This window comes from Embiotoca jacksoni, unplaced genomic scaffold, assembly GCF_022577435.1.
Source record: "Embiotoca jacksoni isolate LCO1_2020_lvr unplaced genomic scaffold, fEmbJac1.0.p SCAF_1, whole genome shotgun sequence".
Lineage (NCBI taxonomy): Eukaryota > Metazoa > Chordata > Actinopteri > Embiotocidae > Embiotoca > Embiotoca jacksoni.
Window position 1 is genome coordinate 10684721 of NW_027185229.1, and position 23348 is coordinate 10708068.

The window sequence follows — 23348 nt, forward strand, 5'->3', positions numbered from 1 at the left end:
GCTAGCATGACTAAAAACAAGATATTTGCTTAACCATCATATTTGTGGATACAAGTCACTCTGATGTTGCTGATTAGTTCTTGGTTATCTGATTTCAGAGGTGGGTAAATATTTATAATCTATATCAGTCTGGTTTAATGTGATACCATAAATCATGCCTTTAACACATGTGGAGTCGAGAACACTAGAAAACCCTTTGACCAATAAATTAACATTTTGTATAGACACACTGAACAGCCTAAATAACAAATTTTGGACTCGAATCTCTGATTGGCATTTGGGCAGTTGATATCTGCAACTGCATGTCTGAAACCCCCAATCCAATTTACTGAAAATATAGTAACTTCAGTTATATGGCCTTATCAGGCCACACAGCACACGTCTGAGACACCACAGGAAATGTGCGTGCATGCAGTTGCAAACACACTTCTGGCCGCTGTGCTGTACAAACACACTACAGACGCCGTGTGACTCAAGTAGACATCACTTTGGAACAAAGACTAATGGTCTTATAGGAATACTTGCCACTTTCCTGTCAGTATTAAGCCACCAATATGGTGGACAACTTCTATTTTTATCCTGTTGTATGAATACAAAAGCTCTATGGCTTAAAGCTCTCAAAGGTGAGGGCATTGTCAGTGCAATTTCACGAGGTGCCATGATTCGAGGGGAGGGTGAGTTCACTGGGAGTCAAATGGGGATTTATAAGTAGCTAGAGCTTGTAGAGCAAAGAGCCTCAAAACAGGGCTGTTCCCGCTTTACTGCTGCTACAATGTCTAATTCAATACTTTTACTGTTTATATGCTCACACATTCTGAAACAGATGCTACACTGCAGATGGAAAACATTTCTCACTGCTTTTTAATATTTTATGGGTTAGAAAAGACACCACATGTGAACTAATTAAAATTTTAACTGCACAGATATTTTCAGAGTTGCTATGAGGACAGAAAAAGTCCCACAGGCTGACCTCAAACAGCAAAGCCCAGGATCACAGTTGTTCTTGGGAAAGAAACAGACAAAGATCTTCACAAGAGGCGGGGGTGAGAGATGGGGCTGCCACTGACAACATTTCAACACATCAGGCTGCATTCCAAAACTTAAAGCTGCACTGATCAATAATTTAATATTTAAAATGGTTTAAATAACTATTGGCTCTATCTTACACTCAGCACAAAATATTGACCAATGCGACACAAGTGTCCAGCGCTCACGTTGTTTAAATAGCAAATGTTTTTCGACCTATCTGAGCTCTGATAGGTATGTTGGTCTTAAAATGAGGAGTGGTCAAGTGCATTGTCAGCGGATTCCTATCTTGACGAAGCTGAAAGTGATTGCATAATTGGCTCACTAAAATGTGGTCTTAAATCAGTAGCGCAGTATTCTACTGTTATTTTAAGGCTGCATTATTACAATTTTAATATGCGCCTACATTGGCAAGAGCAGAACACACATACGCCGTGCTTGTTACACACACAGGGACACACAGCAGCACACAAACATGCAGAGGATTAAAATAAAAGGATTACAATGTTAAAGATTATCATTGTCCATTTCCTCCGCAAAGAAGCATTCTTTCCAAAAACTTGTAAAATCCACTGGTGTAATAGCAATCTGCTAAGGTGCGAGCACGCCTGGCTTTCAAAGGGAATGCAAGATGGCCCTCTTGATTCGTTGTCCAGTCAAAGGCTGTCTGATTCCAGATCATTGCGACCTATATTCACTATACGTTTATCTGGAATGGGTATTTGTTAGTATTAACAAAGGATGCCTTTAATTTCATTTGAGCTGCCCACAAAGAGGATCAGTCATGTGAACATGCAAATTAGTGAGGGGTTTATGCTAATAAAGCCACTGAAATAGGCCTTACACCTCAACTGGCTTCAGTTTGAGTTTTATATAACAAAAAATATTAATAGCAACTATTTATCCAAACCGTGATTGCAAATTGTGACTTGACTTATTAACATAATAAAACACAATTTACTGATTATTATCACAGATTAATAAGCCTATTGTTTGTTCTCTAAATGAAGAGAGAAATAAAATAATAATATGGTATAAAATGCCCAAAGTGACATCTTGAAATTACTGAATTTGTGTAACCAATAAAAAAAACAAATTAAATCAACGAATCAAATATTAAACTGACAAAAGCAGCAAATCTTTAAAATGTAAGCCGAATGACTTAATTATTATTCAACTGATTCTGATAATTCTGTACATTTTCTGTCAATCAGCTTATCACTAACTAATTTCTTCAGCACTAATGTCAAGTAAACACTTCCAAAACGCAGTGTAGTCTTGGAGACATATGCAATTGCACAAATGTTACCACCACTAATCATCTTCCCCACTTGAACCTCTGCCTTCCCTTGGGGACACTGAGTATTAGTTTTTAGTAACACTACCCAGTGTTGCGTGACACCTGTTATAACTGTGCCTTGCACATCACCTCCATATCAGCTTTCTATCCAAGTCTAGTCCACTGCAGTATCACCAAACATCGTCATGACATCATTTATTTCTGGTTGATAACTGACTATGGCTGAAGGGGGTAATGTTGCTGACGGACACCTTAAGCTGTTGCTTGAAACGCTCCTGTAAAATATTACCAACATGTGTGCTGCTGATACAATAGAGTACAGTAGGTGAAAGGGCATTCGCTCACTCATTTAGGACAATGCACGATGATGCATTTTAACAGGAAGTAGCCAAGCCTCTTAGCAGCACAATGCAACTTTAAAAAATCTCCAGATCAAAGATGACTTTTTCTATTATATTACACTTCCCTGCTCATATGGTTTCCTTGTCACTATATGACCAAACTCCCACACCTTCCCTCCATGTTACATCTAACATACAGACCTTCGTCCTCATCACAGAGCTCAGCCTGGCCTGTCTGAGTGGACCAGCAGGGTGCTTGGTTTCGGTCCACAGGGCAGGTGATAATGACTTCCCTCCCCTCCCTGCTCCTCCTCATCCCCAGCTGCAGTGGTGAAGGTGACCACAGCTGGATGATTTCTGTCTTTCTGAACTGCAGGGGATAGGAGTTGTTAGCAGCTAGCATCCATGTGTGTGTGAGTATAACTCCAGGTGGGGGTGTTGGTTCCCATTATAAAACCAGTACTACAGGATGCTCAGGTAACACTCCATTAATGATGGATGCTAAACTCTAGAGGGTGACCACCTTCCCAGTTTCCATCTCTGTGGTCCACCAAACATTCTATAAGCACTCTACAAATCCTTGGAAAATGCAACCCAAACCAAATTAACTTAAGGTCGTATGGTTTGAAAAAAAGAGAATTTGAGCACACTAACTCAACAGGAAATCACTTTGTGGGGGGTTGAGAACATCGTATATTCACAAAGTCTCCAGTGTGTCTTTTTACCATGCCTCCATCCCTTCTGGCACTAAATGTGTGAAACACTCACATGGGGTTTTATCGATCACTGTGGATATGAGGCTGTGGGGTATGTCTGCTGTGGAAGCACGGTTGTTGTTTTTTTCCAGACTCGACACCATGTACCTCTCTATTTGTGCCTGAGAGGGTAATAATAGCAGCTCAGGCCCTCTCTGTCCGCCCCTCCTCCTTAAACTTACAAACATTTGTAGTGCAGGGATGTCTGATTCTGATGATTACCATTCAGGCTTTCAAGCATCCCCTCTACATCATGTGGGATATCTGTGTAGTGTGGGTGTAAGAGTAAAGTATGGGATCCATCGATGGATGGATGGAGTGTCACAAGCAGCATAATTTCAGGAAAGACCACTCCCCCTTTATCTCTCCAAAACCTCCCAGGCAAGCCAGCAGCAACACAGGCAGAGAGAAAGGTGGTGGAGGGCTTTGCTTTGTTGCTATTTTCATTTTCTCAGCCTCACAGCAATTGCATCCCAGTTGGAGAGAAACATAGAGGAGGAGAACAAGGAGGAGGCAAACACAAACAAAAACGGGTATTCTGCTCTGGAGTGTAATACTGCATAGATCTTTGTGGGTTCAAGGTTCCCTCCACTGCCTGAGGATGTGGGTGAACCCACCAGGAGGAAGATGCTCCAGTTCTTGGATCTGATAACAGATCTACATCTCACCTGCCCACCTGTGCAGCACCATACAATATTTTTCTTAGCCATCTTATGAATACTGAAAAGTGGGAACACTAGGAACTATGAGTGGTGGGAGGGACAAAACAGCTCTTTTGAACATACAAGTTGTATTTCAGAATTTTTTTAAATTTTATTTCGTCTTTAAAATTGTTCTCCTCGTTTTAGCCTTTAACTTATTATCCTCATGAATGGTAATGTGGGCGACACAGTGGTGCAGGGTGGCACAGTGGTGCAATGGTTAGCATTGTCGCTTCACAGCTAAAAGGTTCCGGGTTCGAATCTGAGGCCGGGCCTTTCTGTGCAGAGTTTGCATGTTCTCCCTGTGCCTGCGTGGGTTCTCTCCGGGTACTCAGGCTTCCTCCCACCGTCCAAAAACATGCACCTCAGGTTAATTGGTGATTCTACAAACTGCCCTTAGGTGTGAATGGTCTTTGTTTCCGTCTGTCTCTACGTGTTGGCCCTGTGATGGACTGGCAACCTGTCCAGGGTGAACCCTGCCTTCAATGTGAGCTTGGATAGGCTCCAGCCCCCTGTGACCCTGTTCAGGATAAAGTGGGTATAGATAATGGATGGTAACGTCATTAAAGTATGTTCCAAATAACCAATTATGAGCTAAAAGGCTTTTCACTCCTTTTGCCTTCAGATGTCATCAGATGATGTCATACAAACCACTTACTTTGTAATAACTATCTCATTTTCCAGGTATGTAGTAAATTATCGACAGCTGAAGTCCTAAAAGAGAGACACTGTTCCACTTTCATGTGTACATCAGCCAGCCTGAATCACACCAAAGCATGTAATACACCTGTCAGTTCAGTAGACGATACCGTGTCAGTGTCACATTTTGCCTCGCCTAGGCGTGAAAAGTAGACATTTGTATGACCAGAGTCCAAGAAGGAGGTCATGTGACAGAGGTCACATGACAAAAAGTGATGAGGTTCCAGTTAGGAGGAGAGTCCATGAGAAAGCAAGAGTCAACATACATTTATTTTGAGTAACATAACATGGCATATTTAATTTATGCAACATAGCCTACGTTAAGTTATCTAAATAACATTAATTATATAAAATGACTTTACTCAACACAAACTATGATTTTTTCCTATCCCTAACCAAATTTCCACCGTGTCACCTTCAAACAAACCACAATGCTTGCCTGGACTTAACTACATGGTTCAGTGCCAAAACCTGAGGACCTTACTTTTTACGCCTAGGCCTAGGTGGCACTGACACGATATTGTCTACTGACAAGTGTAATACATGCTTTGGTGTGGAATCACGTTACTTCAATGCAAGCTTCATTTAGGGTTTCTTCCTTCCATGTTCCAGGGTTTAACTGTCTATATTCTGAAATACATGAGTATCTGTTACCCCTTTTACTGTTGGAATTACATTTTTACAGCTTCTATGACATTTTCCTGCAATAGGACATTTATTATTGAAACAGTTTCTCAATTATCTGTGCAATCCAGTTTTTTTTTTATTTTGCTGGATTGCATTTTCCTTTTTGCAGCATCACCAAACAAAGGATATTGGAAAGAGGTCGGCCGGATGGTGGGTGTACAAAGCCGGACTGTGACACGAAAAAATGCGGTTGACATCCTGAGTCGAGTCTGTTGTTTAAGCAACTTCGCAATTAAGTCAGACCTCAACATACTCCTAACCTTACTCAGGTGATGGACCGTAATACTAAAAAGCTCAATTATGCTTTTATTGCTAAAGGCAGATATTGCATTTCAAGATTGAATTTTGGCAGGAAACCGATGATTGAGGTTGTCAGTGACATTTCATTGATACCTTCAGCAAAATATCAGATACTGTTAGGAACAGCACTTTGTCATAATGGTAAAAGAAATACGGTCCAAAGCTGTACTGTAATTTCGATAAAAAATTGATTATACCTGTGATGTCCACGAAGGCTTTCAATTAATGTCATTTTTCCAGCTTGTTTAAATTTTTCTCTGCTGTCAAAAACATGGCCTTTACAATGGTCTAACATTGTGGAATTTGGACCACTCAAACAGACATATTATATAAATAAAATTATTGAATCATTTGTCAGTATGTTTTGTTACTTCATAGTTAAAGACTGCTTATTATTAAAGAGTGAAGTATTAACTTTCTGTCCATCTTTTTCAATGAAACAGTTGTCTTCACAATGGGTAAATGATGACTTATCACCAACCAACTGTTTCACCTAATTTGTCTAGGTTGTTGCACTGGTATAAACCATGCACTGTTGAAATTGTGATTAATTTCCTACAAACATTCCCTTGGGACAGAAGGCTTTTACTCTGAAGTGCCTAGGTCAATAGCCACTGATACACATGGGTAACCTATAAATCCACCCTTGTGTCCATTCTTTAAATAATTCATAAGGAGGTGGGCTCAAACAATGCATTTTGAAAGAAAATTGTCCACAAACTGGCAAGTCCCTGTCCTTAAACAGATTGAAGCTTGTTATAATGCAGTCTCTTTCATCTAAATTATATGGAAACCAGCTCCCAGAGGAATTCCCAACCAGCTGAGAGTCACTCCCTTGGGCTAATACTTGTGTTTTCTGCTTTACTCTGAAGGGAAATAAACACACAACCATCTCTGAGCATCATTATTCAAGACAGCCACACATTAAAGGACTAAATCCCTCAGAAATCAAACAAAAAGCATTCGTATTTTTGTCTCATAAAACTCTTTGCACATGGTTTTTCTGGTGTACAAGAATCGTAAATTTTGAAACAGACAATGAATGTGGGAGATTTCACAATGTTTATGTTTTGCATGTGAAACTAAAGTCCAGACTCTTTGTTTTACTCAGGATGTCCTGTCTAAGGGGACAAAGCAGACATGAAACAAGGAAAAGAGATGTAGTGTCGGCGCATTGCTGAACTGGTTTAAAGCCAATGAGGAACAGATTCCTGTTGACACTACTTTCGGTTTGAGCAATGTTTGCAGTGATTATGTTACAGAAACCTCTAGAGGTACTGAAGACATTTACAGCAAACATCGGAGGACTGAGACATTAGTGATAAAACATTCGGGATGAAATCACTTTCCTAAAACGTGCACATATCCTCTTCACTCAGATGTCGTCCCTGGTCTGGGGATCTGAATTGATTTCTACTGCTAAGCCTATAGATTACTGGTGACCCACAAACACGTTAACTAGAAAACACTTGTGCCTGACCCTGAATTAGGCCTCAAGCAGCGAGCCTGAAATGGCTTATCAATGCTCTGATGTTGTTGTTGGGTTTTTTTGCCTTGCAAAAGTAATATGACATTTCTTTGTTTGGAATTTCTGTAGGTTAATGTTGCTCTCTCAAACGACAAAGCTGAAGTCATAAGCAGCAGAACATAACCTTACTCAATTTCAAGGATAATTCCAGTTTAGGTGGATTTTCCATTAATTCATCGATAGTGTGTCTGGGTCATGCCAACTTTGCACTCTTCACCTCCGTTGTAGAGAGGTGGGGAAAGCAAGGTTTACACAAAAAAAAATATATTGGGACAATTGGGAGCTGATTTTTACATTAATTATTTAAAGCTGTTGCCACTAAATACACTGTTTTGTACAAAAAAAAGTTAGCATGACACAGAGCCACTTTAACTACATGGAAAATACTGCAGGTTGAAATAAAGTGGAGTTATCCTTCAGCACACTTTGCTGCTAAAGCTTGCGGGAGCTAATGTCAGTGTGCATTTGCAAATTTTGGCTTTAATGTGTAATGCACATGCCTGATTCAGTAGGTTGACTCTGTGACGCTTGTCCATTTGTGCCATTTTTACAGTAGTTTAGCATTTAGAGGAAACCATAATCTAGCTAACAGTAGTTTAACATTCATCAGTGGCTGCTCACCACCAATTATACAGATCACACTCAAAAACTCATCACAAAACAATGGGATTACATCTCTAGTTCTGAATTGTGGCCCCAAAGCCACGGAAAATAACCCCTCATGATGTCTTTGGGATTTTAATGTAGGATCAAGTGTTTTGAATTGTACTACAGATGAAAATGCAGCAAGGAAGTCAAAGACTAGCAATGGGACGCACCAGCACTACTATTCTCTGAAACATCTGGAAAGATAGCACCAAGATACGTATCCTCAAGACTCTTGTCTGGCCAGTAGCCTTGTGTCAATGTGAGGCATAGACCCGTAAAGTAACTGATAAAGAGAGGTTGACAACATTTGACACACAAACCGAAAGATACCACTTACTAAAAGAAAACCTAACAATTAAATCCTAGAAAAACCAATACCTCTGGAAACCAAAGGAAACTTTGCTATTTTGGACACATCTCAAGAACTGATAACACACTGGAACGCAATGTGCTTAAAGGAAAAGTAGAAAGAAGCCGCTGCCGAGGCAAACATAGGATAACTTAGATAGACGACATCAAGAAATGGACTACCGTCATGGCCAGAGAAGCAAGAGGTCTGACTGTCAACAGATCGCAGCGGATGAAAGTGGTTGTCGAGGCTCTGATGATGATGATGAGGCTAAAAGTCAGGATTTCTCTACCACTCCTGCTACAAATTTGATTGTTCCTTCAGAAGTATTATCTCATGTATTCTCCAACTTTATGGAAATGACTTTCCGTAATATTCTACACTGTAAGAACTGCTTCACAGAGACTTTCCCTCATGAAATAGCAGAGGATTACATTCAGAAGCTTTCATAAGCTTGCCGGGGTGAATTAATTTATAAATGTATGAAAACCAATAGTACCTTCACATTAAACAGAATGTATAAAGTGTGTTGCTGTAAATTGCAAGGATTCCCATTTACATTCTCTTCCTGTCACAAGCCACCCTTTGATCAACAGTTTGATCTTTCTCTGTGGAATGAATCTGTCAGAACCAGTCTGGCAGGACCTTTGTTTTCTAGCAGTGGTGTTGAATTATGTGAACCTGGGTGACAACTGTATCACATAGCCTCACTGACAAATGCTATCATTCAAATCTGAGCAACAAGCGTCACAATGAAGATGCGTGGGAAAGAGACAGAAAACATGCTGATGAATGACTTTTTAACTCAAAACAGGGGCTTTGAGGAGAGGTGGGAACACTTCACCAGCTCAGGTCACACTGCCCAGGTGGACTGGATGTGGTGATTAATCCTGTTTATCCTTTTAAAGACTGACTGGTGTGTGTACAAGGTTGTTAATGGACCCTGTTTGAGTCCTCTGTGATGAGCAGAGCAGCGGCGTTGGAATATTCTGTGACGGTTAATGGCTTTATTGAATTGGAAGCGCACTGACCCCATTAAAAGCAGCTGAACATCCTAGACTAAAGTCAACACAAAGCAGCGCTGCCTTTGCAGTTTGTGTGTGTGTGTTTGTGTATGTGTGTGTGTGTGTGTGTGTGTGTGTGTGTGTGTGTGTGTATGTGTGTGTGTGTGTGTGTGTCAGAAAGAGAAAAAGAAACAGCACATGTTGCTCTCATGAGGCACAAATTCAATATAGTCACCTATACAAAGCAGTCCTGTGCCTTTGTTCTGTATCACTCTCACACTTCCTGTCGCTGGGTTTCCTCACACCGGAGCTGTGTCACAACAAATGAATGGCACTAAAAATGAAGATGAACCACTCATTGTGTCAGGCATAATTATGTTTTATTTAAAATTGTATTTTTGGAGCTCTTTTTTTTAGAAAATTTTTGCCATCCCCATCATCACGCACAGTCCTATTTTTCAGGGTCTGAGGTGACAGGATGCCTGCCTCACCATTGTTTGTTTAGTCCAGGAAACAGGATATTCACACAGAGGAGAGCAGGCCAGCTGACCACAGGGTAAGATTAACAAGTGCACGAGTTCAGAACAAACAATCTGCCATATTCTGTCCTTATAGACATCATTGTCCAAATAATTAATGAACAACTTCAACACACCTTTCTGACCAACAAGACATTCATGTTGATATGTCAACAGTTCAACGCCCATGCAGCTGACATTTAATCAGCAGGAGTCAGGTAAAACACATGTGGGCTATGTAGTTTATGGGATCCATTATTATTACAGTATAAAATACATTTAAAGGCTGAATATATGTCAAATACACGTTTTAAGGTAGCGTACCAATAATGAGCAAAAGGGTGCACGATATTCAAATTGTAAGACAACAAAACAAAGCGCGTGGCTGTCTGGAAAGCTGTCACAAGGTGATCACAACACCGGCTGTGGTTTAGCGCTTAAACGGGACGCGGAATAAACTCTAATTAGCTGTGTTTGTGTGGAAATGAAGCGACTCTCACCTTCTGTCTTTTGTTGTGATCTGATCGCTCCCACTTTATTGTCTGTCCGCGGAGCGTCTCAGCACCGGTCAGTCAAACACAGCCACTTCCCTTATTAAAAACGAGGCTTCCTAGAATGAGATGTTTTATCAGAATGAACAGGCGCTTCTGCAGAGTTCTTCAGAGATCGGGCTGAAAAGTCCTGCAGGGGAAGCTGCTGCTTGTTCGGCATTACAACCGTCACCCACACTCCACACAGTGAGTCCCATCTATTCACACTCCCCGACTTCTCCACCCCCTATTTCTCCCCCTCCTCCTCCTCCTCCTCTTCTCTACCTTCCACGGATTCAGGATGGGACAGATGAATTTCCCTCTGCTGCTGTCTAAGCGCACGGCTGCTGGCCAATAGAGGAGCGCTCTCTGCTGCGTAAAGGCACAACTGCTCAGTGGAAGAGAAAATTAAAGTCATAACACTGTGCGAGGTAGAATTGACCACATTCAATTCATATTTTAACATGTACACGCTACTGCGCGTCTTTGTTTGTAAAAGTTAATTTTAGACCATTATTTGATGATAAATGAGTCCACATACACAAACAGAGACTTTCCCATCTATTTATGCTGTTCTTTTACATTAATCTATTGGTACACAATATGTACACAAATACCAAGCAGCATTCTATGCAATGTTATATCTTAACCCTATATTACAGGATAATCTCGTCAGAATTCGACCAGTATTTTGTCTTAGCAAACAACTAAATATTCTACATTTTCCATTAATCAATTATTAGATAGTAAAATCACTTTTCACTTTGAGAAACAATCTAGGGCTGCAAAATGACACAAAATCAGCCATACTATTGACATAGCCTACAGAGCCTAAAGTAGCTGTCTTAAAATAGCAAAAAAAAAAAATAGTTACCAGCGATGGATCAAATCACCATGTGTTGTGTAAAGTAGATCACCTGTGACAAATTCACAGATAATCATCCTCTAAATTCCCTTACGAAGCATTTTAGCATCTTTCAGCTCTTTGTTTTGGTCTTCCCACCAGCAGCTTTAATGTTTGTTCTCATCAACAATGTTGAAAAGGTTACTTATAAAAAGCAATAGGTTAATAGGTTACAGTTGACCTGTTAACTTGTTAAAACTGTGATAAGTCATGGAACTATTTGAATTACTTTGTGATGTAACCTATTACATTCAATTGGCCCACTTTTTAATGTTTTAAACTGGGCAATAAAGCTTTTCTAGAAATGTAAACTAGGTAGTGTAAACCTCCCAACAGTGCTCAACACTGATTACTGTCAAACTTTGATCAAGTTCTTCAATATAACTGAAATTGTGATTGACATGTTTTGTTTTGAAATCACAACCACCGGAACTAATCACAAGTATGTAGATCACAAATTACTGCAGGAAAAGAAAATGTTCCAATATCCTTAAACCAAGTATAAATTCAGGTCAACTCCACGTTTAGTCATGATTGAACTATCAACAGGGCTGGCTACTGTTCACAATGTTTTGACACTGGTTCCTGAATGAATCTTTTTATATATTTCTTCATCCTATCCGGGTACATGGACAACTGCCATGCCGTGGTTGCTTAGAGCAATGCACATTGACCTAATTGGGAGATGAGAATTAGTGCAGATTCAAACAAGAGAACCAATCAAAAACAAGGCTCAAAATATAAACACATTCTGCCCAATGAATGGAGCTTGTCTGGATGTAAGCAGAATCGTTCCAGTGTAGCAAAAAGATAAAAAAGCAACAGAAACAATATTATGTATATAAAAATGTTCTACTGAAAAGATTATATTCAGATGTAACCCCTTTGTAATCACCAACATTTTGAATAGTAACTGTAATTAAATTATAGATTTTTAATGAGTAACTGTAACTGATTACAATTATATTTATTTTCTAATTCAATTCCATAACATGTAACATGTTCATAGTTACCCAACACCGCTCATTAATCTCATCTGTGCCACTTCTAGCAGCAGCAGCAGCAGCAGCAGCAGCAGGTAGCTGCAGTGAGAAAAAACAATCTGGAAACAGCACTTACACAAAAATAGCAGCTGGTCAACACAGTGCAGCATTTGACAACTAAAAAGGCATACTTTTCCAAAACTCAGCTAAAATGAGACTTAATGTTGGTCTCATTGACCAGAAACATTACCACAAATAAATTTGAATGTTGCTTCATGTGTAGGCAGGTAATTGTTTGCCCACAGATTTACGAATTGTGTTCAAATCTTATCTGACTGCCCACAAGAGCCCAAAAACTAAATCCTGATGCCGCAGCGAGACATCAGCCTGCAGATAGTATGGATATAAGTTTTTTTCTTAGTTGTTGTAAATGGCTGTTGTTAGTTTTCTTAATTTTTTTTTTCTCGGCTACCTGTCTGACGTCACAAATTGTTATAAATACTGTAAAGACAATTTACACTGACGTGATAATCCATTTGAAGGTTTGCTAGAACATTACGTGTAACATTTTGGACATATTGTAGGGTTTCCAGTGACTAAGCTGTGAAGGGAAGGAAAGGAGTGCCACACTGTTGTGCCTCCATGGTTGGCTGAACAATGGAAAAACCCAGTAATCCACTAGACTGCAGGAGAAAGGAAATGGGAGGGATGAAACTGTCCATTTTATTACAAACCAGTTGAACCAAGTGTCAGGGCAGCTACAAGGTGACGTTCCCTCGGCTATCTCAGCTGCGCAGAGAGAACAAAAAAGAAGAAAACAAAAGATGAGTCCTCGTGTCTGGGCAAAGGCCGGCTGTGTTACTGGAGCTAAATGCTTACTTCAAAATCCAAATGACTCACCCCAGGGACTGCCCCCAACCCCCTCCCCATTTGTGAGGATTTCTGCGAGCCCGTGATTAGGCTCACCCCAGTGCCATGTGTGCACCAAGTGCCGCAACTCCCCCCCCCCCCCCCCCCCCCCCCCCCCCCACCTCATATACACACACCAAATCTCTGCTTGGCCTCAGCTCCCGTTGAGATTAGCCCACTAGCTATTGTTCTGTTGACACTTCATTTCAGCTATACTCTCATTATGATAATACAATGACATACTTGATGATTTAGAAAACTAAAAGATGTCTTCTGTTAGTCTGCTGGAATTGATTTGTGTAATGCAAAAATATAGTAGATACGGAGGGAAATAACAAAAAGGTATTACCGACATAATAATGTGAGAATTGATTTTTATCGATTTGATGCAGATATGAAAACGGAAAATTAAATAGATATCAATTCCAACAAGGGACGTGTTGCTCAAGTTAAACAACTGAGAACAACTGAGAGGACCAGAGAATGCAAACTGTCTAAGGGGACCTTTGTTTGTGCAGAGAGAGGAAACTATGAATTTTCAGTACAAGGGGATTATGTTGTGCTCGTGGAACAGATGTTAACATGGAGAGGTCTACCCTCCTGAGAGTGGCCCCTGACTGACACTGTCCCCATATTCATTGGCCCATTGTCAATGTGCATCCTGTCATCTGAGTCTTTAGTTGCATACCGCCCCCACCCCCTCCAATACAGATTAACTCGGCCCCCCTGCCACCAGCCTTGACCTTGATGGACTGGTAATGTCATCTTCCTTTGTGCTTTGACAGACATTATCTCTTGTCAACTTTCAGGGCTCCTTCAAAAGCAAACTCCCTGCATTCACGAGTAGCTCGAGATCAACAAAGAATGAATGAAAATAAGTAACATCAAACAATAAGTGAGCACTGACCCCCCTCCATTCCATCTCATCCTGTCATCGGACCTTGAAGCAGGTCAGCTGTTGTGCTGTTGTCCTTGTGCCAGCAGTCTTCATTCTTCTTGATAGTTTGGTCAATTCAGTGTTTCTTTAGTATTTTCCAGGTCAGGGTGAATAAATTCAGCGGTCCTCCACTGTGGGTTACCCCACCCCCACAACTTCTTTAAAAATGAGGAGCATCTTCTTGAAAAACTGAGGCTATAGAAGTATGTTGACGTGAAAAACATCATTCATACAACAAACACGTTTTTAACTGTTGCAGATCACAACCGGTAAAAGGCAATGGAAGAAACAATTTTCTCATTTGCATAAAATATAAATATATAGCTTTTCGACTGAGCATAGAATTTTATTTTTTATTATGTGCCTTACACACCCTTCCCCCCTTAGCTTCTGTTGCCTGTCATGGTCTCTGTTCTCCCAGCGGCAGGTTTACTACATAAATAACATTTGCATCCTATTAAAGCAGATCATTCTTATTCTACTCTCCAAACCCTTAAAATGCAGACTAATGTACTTCACTCCTATTTACACTCTTTTAATGACCAAAGCTGTCAGTGGTCTGCAACAATTTTCATTTATTCGTCAACCTTCAAGTTACACCTCTTTTCATGGACAAGAGTAAAATATGTAAATATAAGTAGATATTTAAGCAAAAAGACATGCTGTACATTTTTTTTTTACTTTGATCATAACAGCGATAAAATAATTAGATGATTAATACTCTACATTGATATATGAGGTATACGCTGACCAATGTTTTGCATGTAAAACCGCAATTTGTAAAGTAACTAGTGACTTTTGAAAGTGCTTACTTTTCCCAACAGTATTAAATGCAGAGTGGCTTGTAATGAAAACAAATTTAAGTAAAGTACTTCGAATTTCCTATACACTGTAATCTGGGCTCACGATTCACTGAAGCTACCCCACGTCCATAATCAGAGTGAGGAGGTCAGGGTCCGCAGTAATTGTGCCTTCTGTGGTTTTTGTTGATTACAACAATTACACTAGGATCACCCTGGAATTACAAATAAGATTTTGTCTTTGAAAACATATTGATAGGAGTTTCAAAAAACAAAACATTTTTTTTTACTGATTACAGTTTACAAGATATCAACACTCTGAATGTTATAGAAAACCGTTAAACGATTTGCACTGCCTGGGAGATTTCTTTGTAAACAAGATGATTCAGAACTTTTCTTCAAAAGCCTTTGACTCGTACTAAGAGAAGTGACAACATTATAGAACGTTCTTTGCGCCCTTTTACTGGGTACCTGTGAGTTTTTGAAGTGATTAGAAGATTTTACCGTTTTTTTTTATCCACGATCTGCTGGCTCCCTATTTGCCTCATCGCTACTTGATATCGTCCAGCAGGGCCCGACTAATGGTTTCAAAATCTTGACTTGTTATTGAAGGTGACTGGGCCGTTGCTGTTCGGGCCCCTCAGCTGTGAAAAATCTCGCCTGGAGAGGACAGACAGGCAAACTCAATATCATCCTTTCAAACTCTTCTTAAGGCAAACTTTCATCGTGTGGCTTTTTCTGAACAGATGGTATCTGTTGTAATTATTTGGAATAATTTATCTTATGCATGTCATCCCATGTGACTTTGCCTTGTATAGCTACTGAGAGAGCTTTATGTCTGTGTCCTGACTCCTCACGTTATCCTGTAATTATGATATCATGAAGAGAGGGCAAGAGGGCAGGCTGCACTGGATGTGTAGGACTACTGTACTGAGATGTGTAGATTTTCTTCAATGATGCCTAGTGACTTTTCCTTTGGCTGCTTGCTTCAAAACCAAATGTGATCACATTGTGAGAAAAATCAAATCCTCTGGTTTTTGGGGTCATCAGGGTGGAAAGACACTGACTCACCAGGAAGCTGAATGTGTAAAGAAACAGCACTCAAAAAGTGAAACCAACTAGAAGACAGTACGGATAATTGACCTGAATGCCTTGGTTTGAAGTTCTGGGTACATTTTCACTTCACTGCAACCAGTTGTGATCTACATATTAATAATTTGTTTTGGTGATTTTGCTTTAAAATCAAAACTTTCCAATCTTAAATTAAGTTATATTACAGAACTTTTACTTATGGTATGGTTATCAGTGTTGAGCACTATTGGGAGGCTTACTCTGACTCGTTTAAATGTACTTTTTAGAATTGCCCAGTTTTGAACATTTGCTGGAGAAGTAGTCAAAAATGTATTAAATGTAATAAGTTATGTAACTTTGTAGTGTAGTAATTAAAATAGTTAAATTACTTATTACATTTTAAAAGGTTAAAGTAATCTGTACACTATTACATTTCATAAGTAACCTTTCCAACACTGCTTGTTGATAGTGAGTAAAACTACATTTATAAGTTGCTGTTGCAGTACCACCATGTAGGGTAGACGTATTGTGCTATCGTCAACAGCTCTTCTAACATCATATAGATCAATCAATCAAACTTTATTTACATAACACTTTTCGTACATTTTGGTGCAGTTCAAAGTGATTAACAGGTCAATGATAAGACAGACAGTTGTATACCAGAAAAATAAAATCAATTTGAGAACAAATTAAAAGCACGATTAAAAACAAATACAAAGGAAAATAAGACGATTTAAAAAACACTGAGCCCAATGCACGCAAGACAATAAAAATAAAACAAATGTAAAAGATAGATTTAAAGCTAAAATGACAGTTAGAGTGGTAAAATAGAATGAGATACGAACTGGAAACAAAAATTGAGTATGAAAGATGAAGGCAATGCATTAAAAAGATTAAAAGTTACAGTTAATCACAGGTATCACAAATTACTCATTACGGCTCCTCTGATTATGTCTTGGATGTGTGGGGAAGAAGAATAAAACAATAAATAGTAAATAGTGGTGCATGTAAATCTGTTGGTTTTTTTTCTCAGATTTTACTCAGCTCTCTTCCTCTTTCTTGGAGAATACTGTATTTTTGCCCTTTCAGACCTTGAAAGGTAAATGATTCATTTGAAACATTATGAGAAGGCAATAAATGCTCTTTGATATAATGTGCTTAAAACTAATAGACAGGCAACTTGTGATAAGGACATGTTGCTTCATGTTAAGGGCTCGTGTGCAAAATGTTAGGTAGATATTTTCAGATAGGTAGATATTTAAAAAAATAATAATAACATAAATATTTAAAGTTTGGGCCAACGTTGTAATATTTTCATGCCCTAATTAGAGAGAACGATATTGTGATGAATTAAAGATAATTACTTTCAACCCTTATTTAAATTAAATTAGCAAAAGACATTACTTAAAGTAAAGATGATGGTACTATTGGTGTGTTTTCTTATTTGTCTTTGGCGCCCTCTGGTGAAGATGTTTAGCTACAGTAATCACCCTAAAGTTCAACCTTTCAGTGTTGAGTAATTTTTGCAGCACATAAACATACATCTTCTTTTCTCTGGTATTTCTCCTCCAGTCTAGTAGACACACACAGCCGCTAAACTGATCATCTGACTTCAAGCTGTGTGCTGCAGTCGTGCCTTAATCAGCTGCATGACTTTCTTCTACTCCTGTAAACTCCAGTCTGGCTGACCCTGAACCACAACAAACCAGTCTTTAGGCAACACATGAAATCAAATAATCTGTTATCAATATTATGCTTGGTATCTCTCTGCATGTCTATACTTATTAATTGATGTTCTTATCTTACGTTATCTTTGCCCTCCACAATGGTTAAACATTCAACGTATACGACCTCTGCCTATATGCAAGCGTAGAAGAAGAGATGATCGCCTATTCGATGAACTCGCTTTCATATGCAGAATAGACATATTCAGCAGTGGCAACATGTGACTGACTAACCTGTGTAAAATTACAGGAACATCCACCATGTCAAAATATAACTCAAGTCTATTCTACAATTTCATGCTCAACTGATAGTCAAAGGAAACAGCAGAACGTTTTATTTCAGCCACACAACAAAGAAAAAAAAACAATGTACCGTACAATGTACTGACGTCATACATATTAATTATGATCAAACCCTACTGTAAGTTTGAGCTACATCCAACTCTGCGTGATTTATGTAGCATGTAAAACAACATTCTCTGTGTACTTTACAGTGCACAGAGAAATGGAGCACACGGTGACAACAAACTCCTACTGTGGGACAGAAAGTGTGTGTTAAGTGGACTTTTAAAAGGATCAATAGAGTGAAAATGATATGAATGTAAAGAATGTATTGAAAGAACTTTCAATATTTTGTAGACAAACAGCAAGATTTGAAGTTCAATTCAATAATTAACAGGGAAGCAGTGGAGGAGGTTTGAGCCTTTCTTTAGAATTCTGAACAAGATGGACATGGGATTAAGACATAATGGCAAAATATAAAGTGTTGGTGCTATTCAGGTGGGTGGATATACACATTTTCTTCAGGTCAGCGACAATGAATTTTGAAAAATATATATTTTTTTAATATTCTTTAGTGATACTCTTATGTGTTTGCAATATTAAGGTAAATAGTCTATATTGAGGCGGAGTCAAGGCCTGGGACAGTTAGTGCTACCAGTCACGCACTGCTCAGCTGCGGCGGCTTGGTTGCGTGTGTGTATTTACGCCGGCTGCATGTCAGCAGCAGTGCAGCTGCAGGTCCCACCATTCAATCAATGAGTTTCTCTCTGATAATGGCCATCAGTATTGAATTTTTGAGATCCGACAAGTGATGATTTGTAACCAAAAAGCAGGCAGGTGATTTTTGTTTACCCTTGTTCAGAGTGAGACACACGGACACACACAGGGTCTTCCAGGCAGTGTGGCTGCTGTAATCTGGTAACATAGACCCTGAAATGAAAACCCACAAAGCAGCAACAGGCACAACACACGTCATGCATCCAGTGTGTCCCCGGCCTAACAGCTTGTGTGACTAACTCCAAAGTTAAAAAGTATTTGTTGACTATTTCCATATATCCATCCATTCATTATCTGTACCTGATTTTCATCCTGAACAGGGTGAAGGGTAGCAAGGTGTTCGCAGACCCAAATATTCACTGAGTGTATGGGTCTGAGTATACTGGAATTATTTCCAGTCGTTGCATCCAACTGGAAGTGGATGTCGGGTTCATTTTGAAACTATTAGAGCAACTTTAACCAATCAATACGTGCCAAAACTGGCCGACACTCTGCCACAGCTTCACTTGTCTTTAGAAAAAAAACAGTAAACTCCGGCGGCATTCGCACTTAGCTAGTCGCATATTGATCTGCCTTTAGAGTAGCTTGTACGTTAATACGAGCAGTCTATCCAGGCTATCATCACAGTGAAGAACTGAAACTGTGACCAATAGTCTGGAGGAACCAGGCTAGATCACAGAGGAGCTAAAGCTTAACCCAGCTGACTTTAGCCAATTTAAAATCACCAATTAATCAAACACTGGGAGCTAGTTGGAGCACCTGGAAAACCCCCACAAAAGCACAGGAAGAACACAAAATCTCCACAGGCACCAAGCAGGTTCAAATCCAAAACGTTTGTGCTGTGAGGCAACAGTGATAACCACTGCATCATCATGCTGCTCTAGTTGAGTATTTATTCCTTTTAATTTCTACTTTTATAACTAGATCGAAACAAATACCAGCCAAGTGCCATGCTTTACAATGGTCTTGTTGTTGTTGTGACTGAATGACAGAGGGATCATAGTTTCATCATTGGTTGGCTTAATGGCATGTGACTAAATTAATTTGTACTACTCGTCAGTCAAAAGCAGGAACTCTCCGTTTCAAATGAAAAGCACATCTCAGTGTTTATAGCGAAAGCAGAGACGCTTAGATGTACTTGTTCCCCACAACTTCCTTCAGCTTGTCTCCGGACATCTGGAGCTGCTCTGCAGTCTAATTCTTCCAGACATGACCTGTGAGGGTGAGGGTAGCGATGTAGAACAAACCTGTAAATTTACAGCTTTCCCTTGTGGCCCTAGTCTGGATTCTGATGACTATTGCTCAGTCTTTGTTGTAATCTTAATCTGGAAACCCTGTTTGCATTAAGGTTTGCTCACTTGAAGGGTATATCAATCAGGAACGAGTAGGGGGTAGTAGTTCCAACAAGGTCGGCAATTGCACACAATATGTGTTTATTTAGTGGTCAATACCGATTGATTAAAGGCTGCTCCAAAAGTTTCCAAATTCACTCAAGGTCTTCATCTATTAGGATGCAACGACTGGGAAAAAAAAAAAAAAAATCCTAAATGGGGATATGGTAGATTCTATCTATTCACACAGTAAATTTTGGTGACACCAGGCTGTTATAACTCAGCTCCTTCTTCCCATCTACAGTACGGCGACTGCATTACTGCTGCCACTTTCCCACCCAAATTACATTAAAAAAAAAACCTTGTTTCAAATGAAAAACTCCCTTTAGCGTTTCATACATAATCCAGCCATTTACTTGACTGATTTGAATCTGTCCATGTATGAGAGGGGACTTTTACAATAAGATTCAGAATTAGCTAGCTGGGGTTATAACAAATGAATTAACTGCTGCTGGAGAGGGACCAAGTATAGAATGTTAAGGGATCCCAGCAAATGCTGGGTGAAGGTAAAGAGGGCAGTGAAGGATTTCTTAGACAAATATAAAGAAAACACTGTATTCTTTCCAATTCTACTTGTACATTTTTTGACTGACGAGTGGTACAAATTAATTTAGTCACATCCCATTAAGCCAACCAATGATGAAACTATGATCCCTCTGTCATTCAGTCACAACAACAACAACAAGACCATTGTAAAGCATGGCACTTGGCTGGTATTTGTTTCGATCAACAGTTATAAAAGTAGAAATTAAAAGGAATAAATACTCAACTAGAGCAGCATGATGATGCAGTGGTTATCACTGTTGCCTCACAGCACGAAAGTTTTGGATTTGAACCTGCTTGGTGCCTGTGGAGATTTTGTGTTCTTCCTGTGCTTTTGTGGGGGTTTTCCAGGTGCTCCAACTAGCTCCCAATGTTTGATTAATTGGTGATTTTAAATTGGCTAAAGTCAGCTGGGTTAAGCTTTAGCTCCTCTGTGATCTAGCCTGGTTCCTCCAGACTATTGGTCACAGTTTCAGTTCTTCACTGTGATGATAGCCTGGATAGACTGCTCGTATTAACGTACAAGCTACTCTAAAGGCGGATCAATATGCGACCAGCTAAGTGCGAATATGAGTGTCACAGCAAAGGGTCTGAATACTTATGACCGTGTGATATTTCAGTTTTTCTTTTTTAATAAATTTGCACAAATTTCTACATTTCTGTTTTTTTCTGTCAAGATGGGGTGCTGAGTGTACATTAATGAGAAATAAAATGAACTTTTTTGATTTTAGCAAATGGCTGCAATGAAACAAAGAGTGAAACATTTAAAGGGGTCTGAATACTTTCCGTACCCACGGTATTAATGGGCTTGGAAAAGGGAAGCATTATCCGTGCTATTCTACAGTAGATTCTGTGAATGACTGATTAACATGGAGAGAGAACACAAGATGTTGCTTTGAATTGTCCTTTTGTATGAAGACAACTGGCCTCGTAACAAGTCGCATCCTCAAACATCAACCAGCAAAATACAGTTTTATACCTCACCCAGTTATGGAGCAGAGAGACACAGGAGGGCTGGGGGTAGGGAGAGCTGAGGGATGGAAGGGGGATCTTTTCCAGTGAATACTGCATGAAGCAAACACATTCAACAAGCCATATTTTCCTAATTCACACAATCTGTGGCGGGTATTGTTGTTACTTGGTGTAGTGAATGGCAATTTGTGCACTGGATGTGAGATTTTGTTATTGTTGTTGTTAGGAACTATAAATGACAGAGTATTCTGAAACATATTTCACTGTTAAAAAAACTAAATTAATTCAGCGTCTGACATAAATGGAAAATATAATAACATTTATGTCATAATTATGGATTCTGTCCTTCAGTTATGGCATGTTGTCACAATTAATGAATGAAACATTGAAATGTGTTCACAAACATGTTTTGTGAGGTCATATTACCTTTGAATACTAAATTCTAATCAGCTCATTCTTGAGCCCAAGTAAACGTTTTTGCTAGTGTTTCATCAGATGTTTCTGAGATATCGTGTTCACAATGATGGGATGAATGCATGGGACAGGCATGAGGTCACCGTGACCTTGACCTCTGACTTTTTATCAACAAAATCATTTCACCGCATCGCTGAGTCCAAATAAACATTCGTGTCAAATTTGTAGAAGGTCCCTCAAAGCATTCCTAAAAAAAACAAGTAAAGGTTTTGCCAAGTTTTAAAATATTACCTCAAGGCGTATTTTAAATATTGCCTTCACAAGAACAGAATGTACCGAAGTAGCCTGAAGTACATGGCACGGACAACTCAAATAACTAAATGCCTCCTGCAGTGGCTGCCACTGGTGTGGAGGGGTAGCACCAATTTTAGAGCTTAGTTTCAGCATGGAAATGTCTGAATCACAACCTACGCTTCCTGTTTTTAATGGCTGCGCTAAATGTGTCTTATTTACAATCTCGGAAAATGTACATTTCTAAAGGAAAACTGACGTAAGTTTTTTTTGCCATATTTATCAATGTTCCATTAGTCCATCTGTACATGTGTAGTGGAGTCAGGGATCTTTCTGAGAAAAATGTACATAATTACACTAACAGGTCACTAAGGTTGTGTTTACAGAAACTTTCCACAATGACAATATAGCACAGTAAAACAACCTTCTAACAACAAACAAATCATTAGAAATCCAGTTTAGGGATGTCAAGATGACATTCATATACACGTTCTCATTCAGTGTACATAAACAAGAGGTGAAACTAGGGAAAAATTCCAAATCCGATGTATGAGTACATTAACCCTGTGGACTAAATAGCACAGTTTGTTTTGTGTTTCACATCTGGTATCACCACTGTGAAACAAAAATGTGTAAAAGCTCAGCAGACACAGAAGCATATCAATTGATTATATATAATGAGATAACATAAGATATAAAACAAAATTTGCACAAGCCACAAGTGCTGCACACATATGTATACAAGGTACAAATAATAAAGGTACATAATCTGCACAGTAAAGACATAATACAACAACAACAAAAAAAAGCACCAACTGAACCCGTACGTAATACATGTGGCCTAATAATATTATATACTGACGACTAATGTAATCAGCAAAGTGGCATAGCAAAACAATAAAACATTAAAACCAGATGTGCAAAGGCGTCTATGTTGATGAAATAAGTATTATTATTGTGTTTA

General features: G+C 39.2%; 1 protein-coding gene across 1 annotated transcript in view; it reads right to left on the reverse strand.

Annotated features, from left to right (window-relative positions):
* The window catches only part of frmd4ba (FERM domain containing 4Ba), a 43802-nt gene extending 33235 nt beyond the window's left edge, over positions 1 to 10567 (reverse strand). Inside the window, exon 1 of the mRNA XM_069163735.1 lies at positions 10357 to 10567. The gene's annotated coding sequence lies outside the window, so the exon portion shown is untranslated. The remainder of the gene's footprint in view (positions 1 to 10356) is intronic.
* Between the last annotated feature and the right edge of the window lie 12781 nt (positions 10568 to 23348).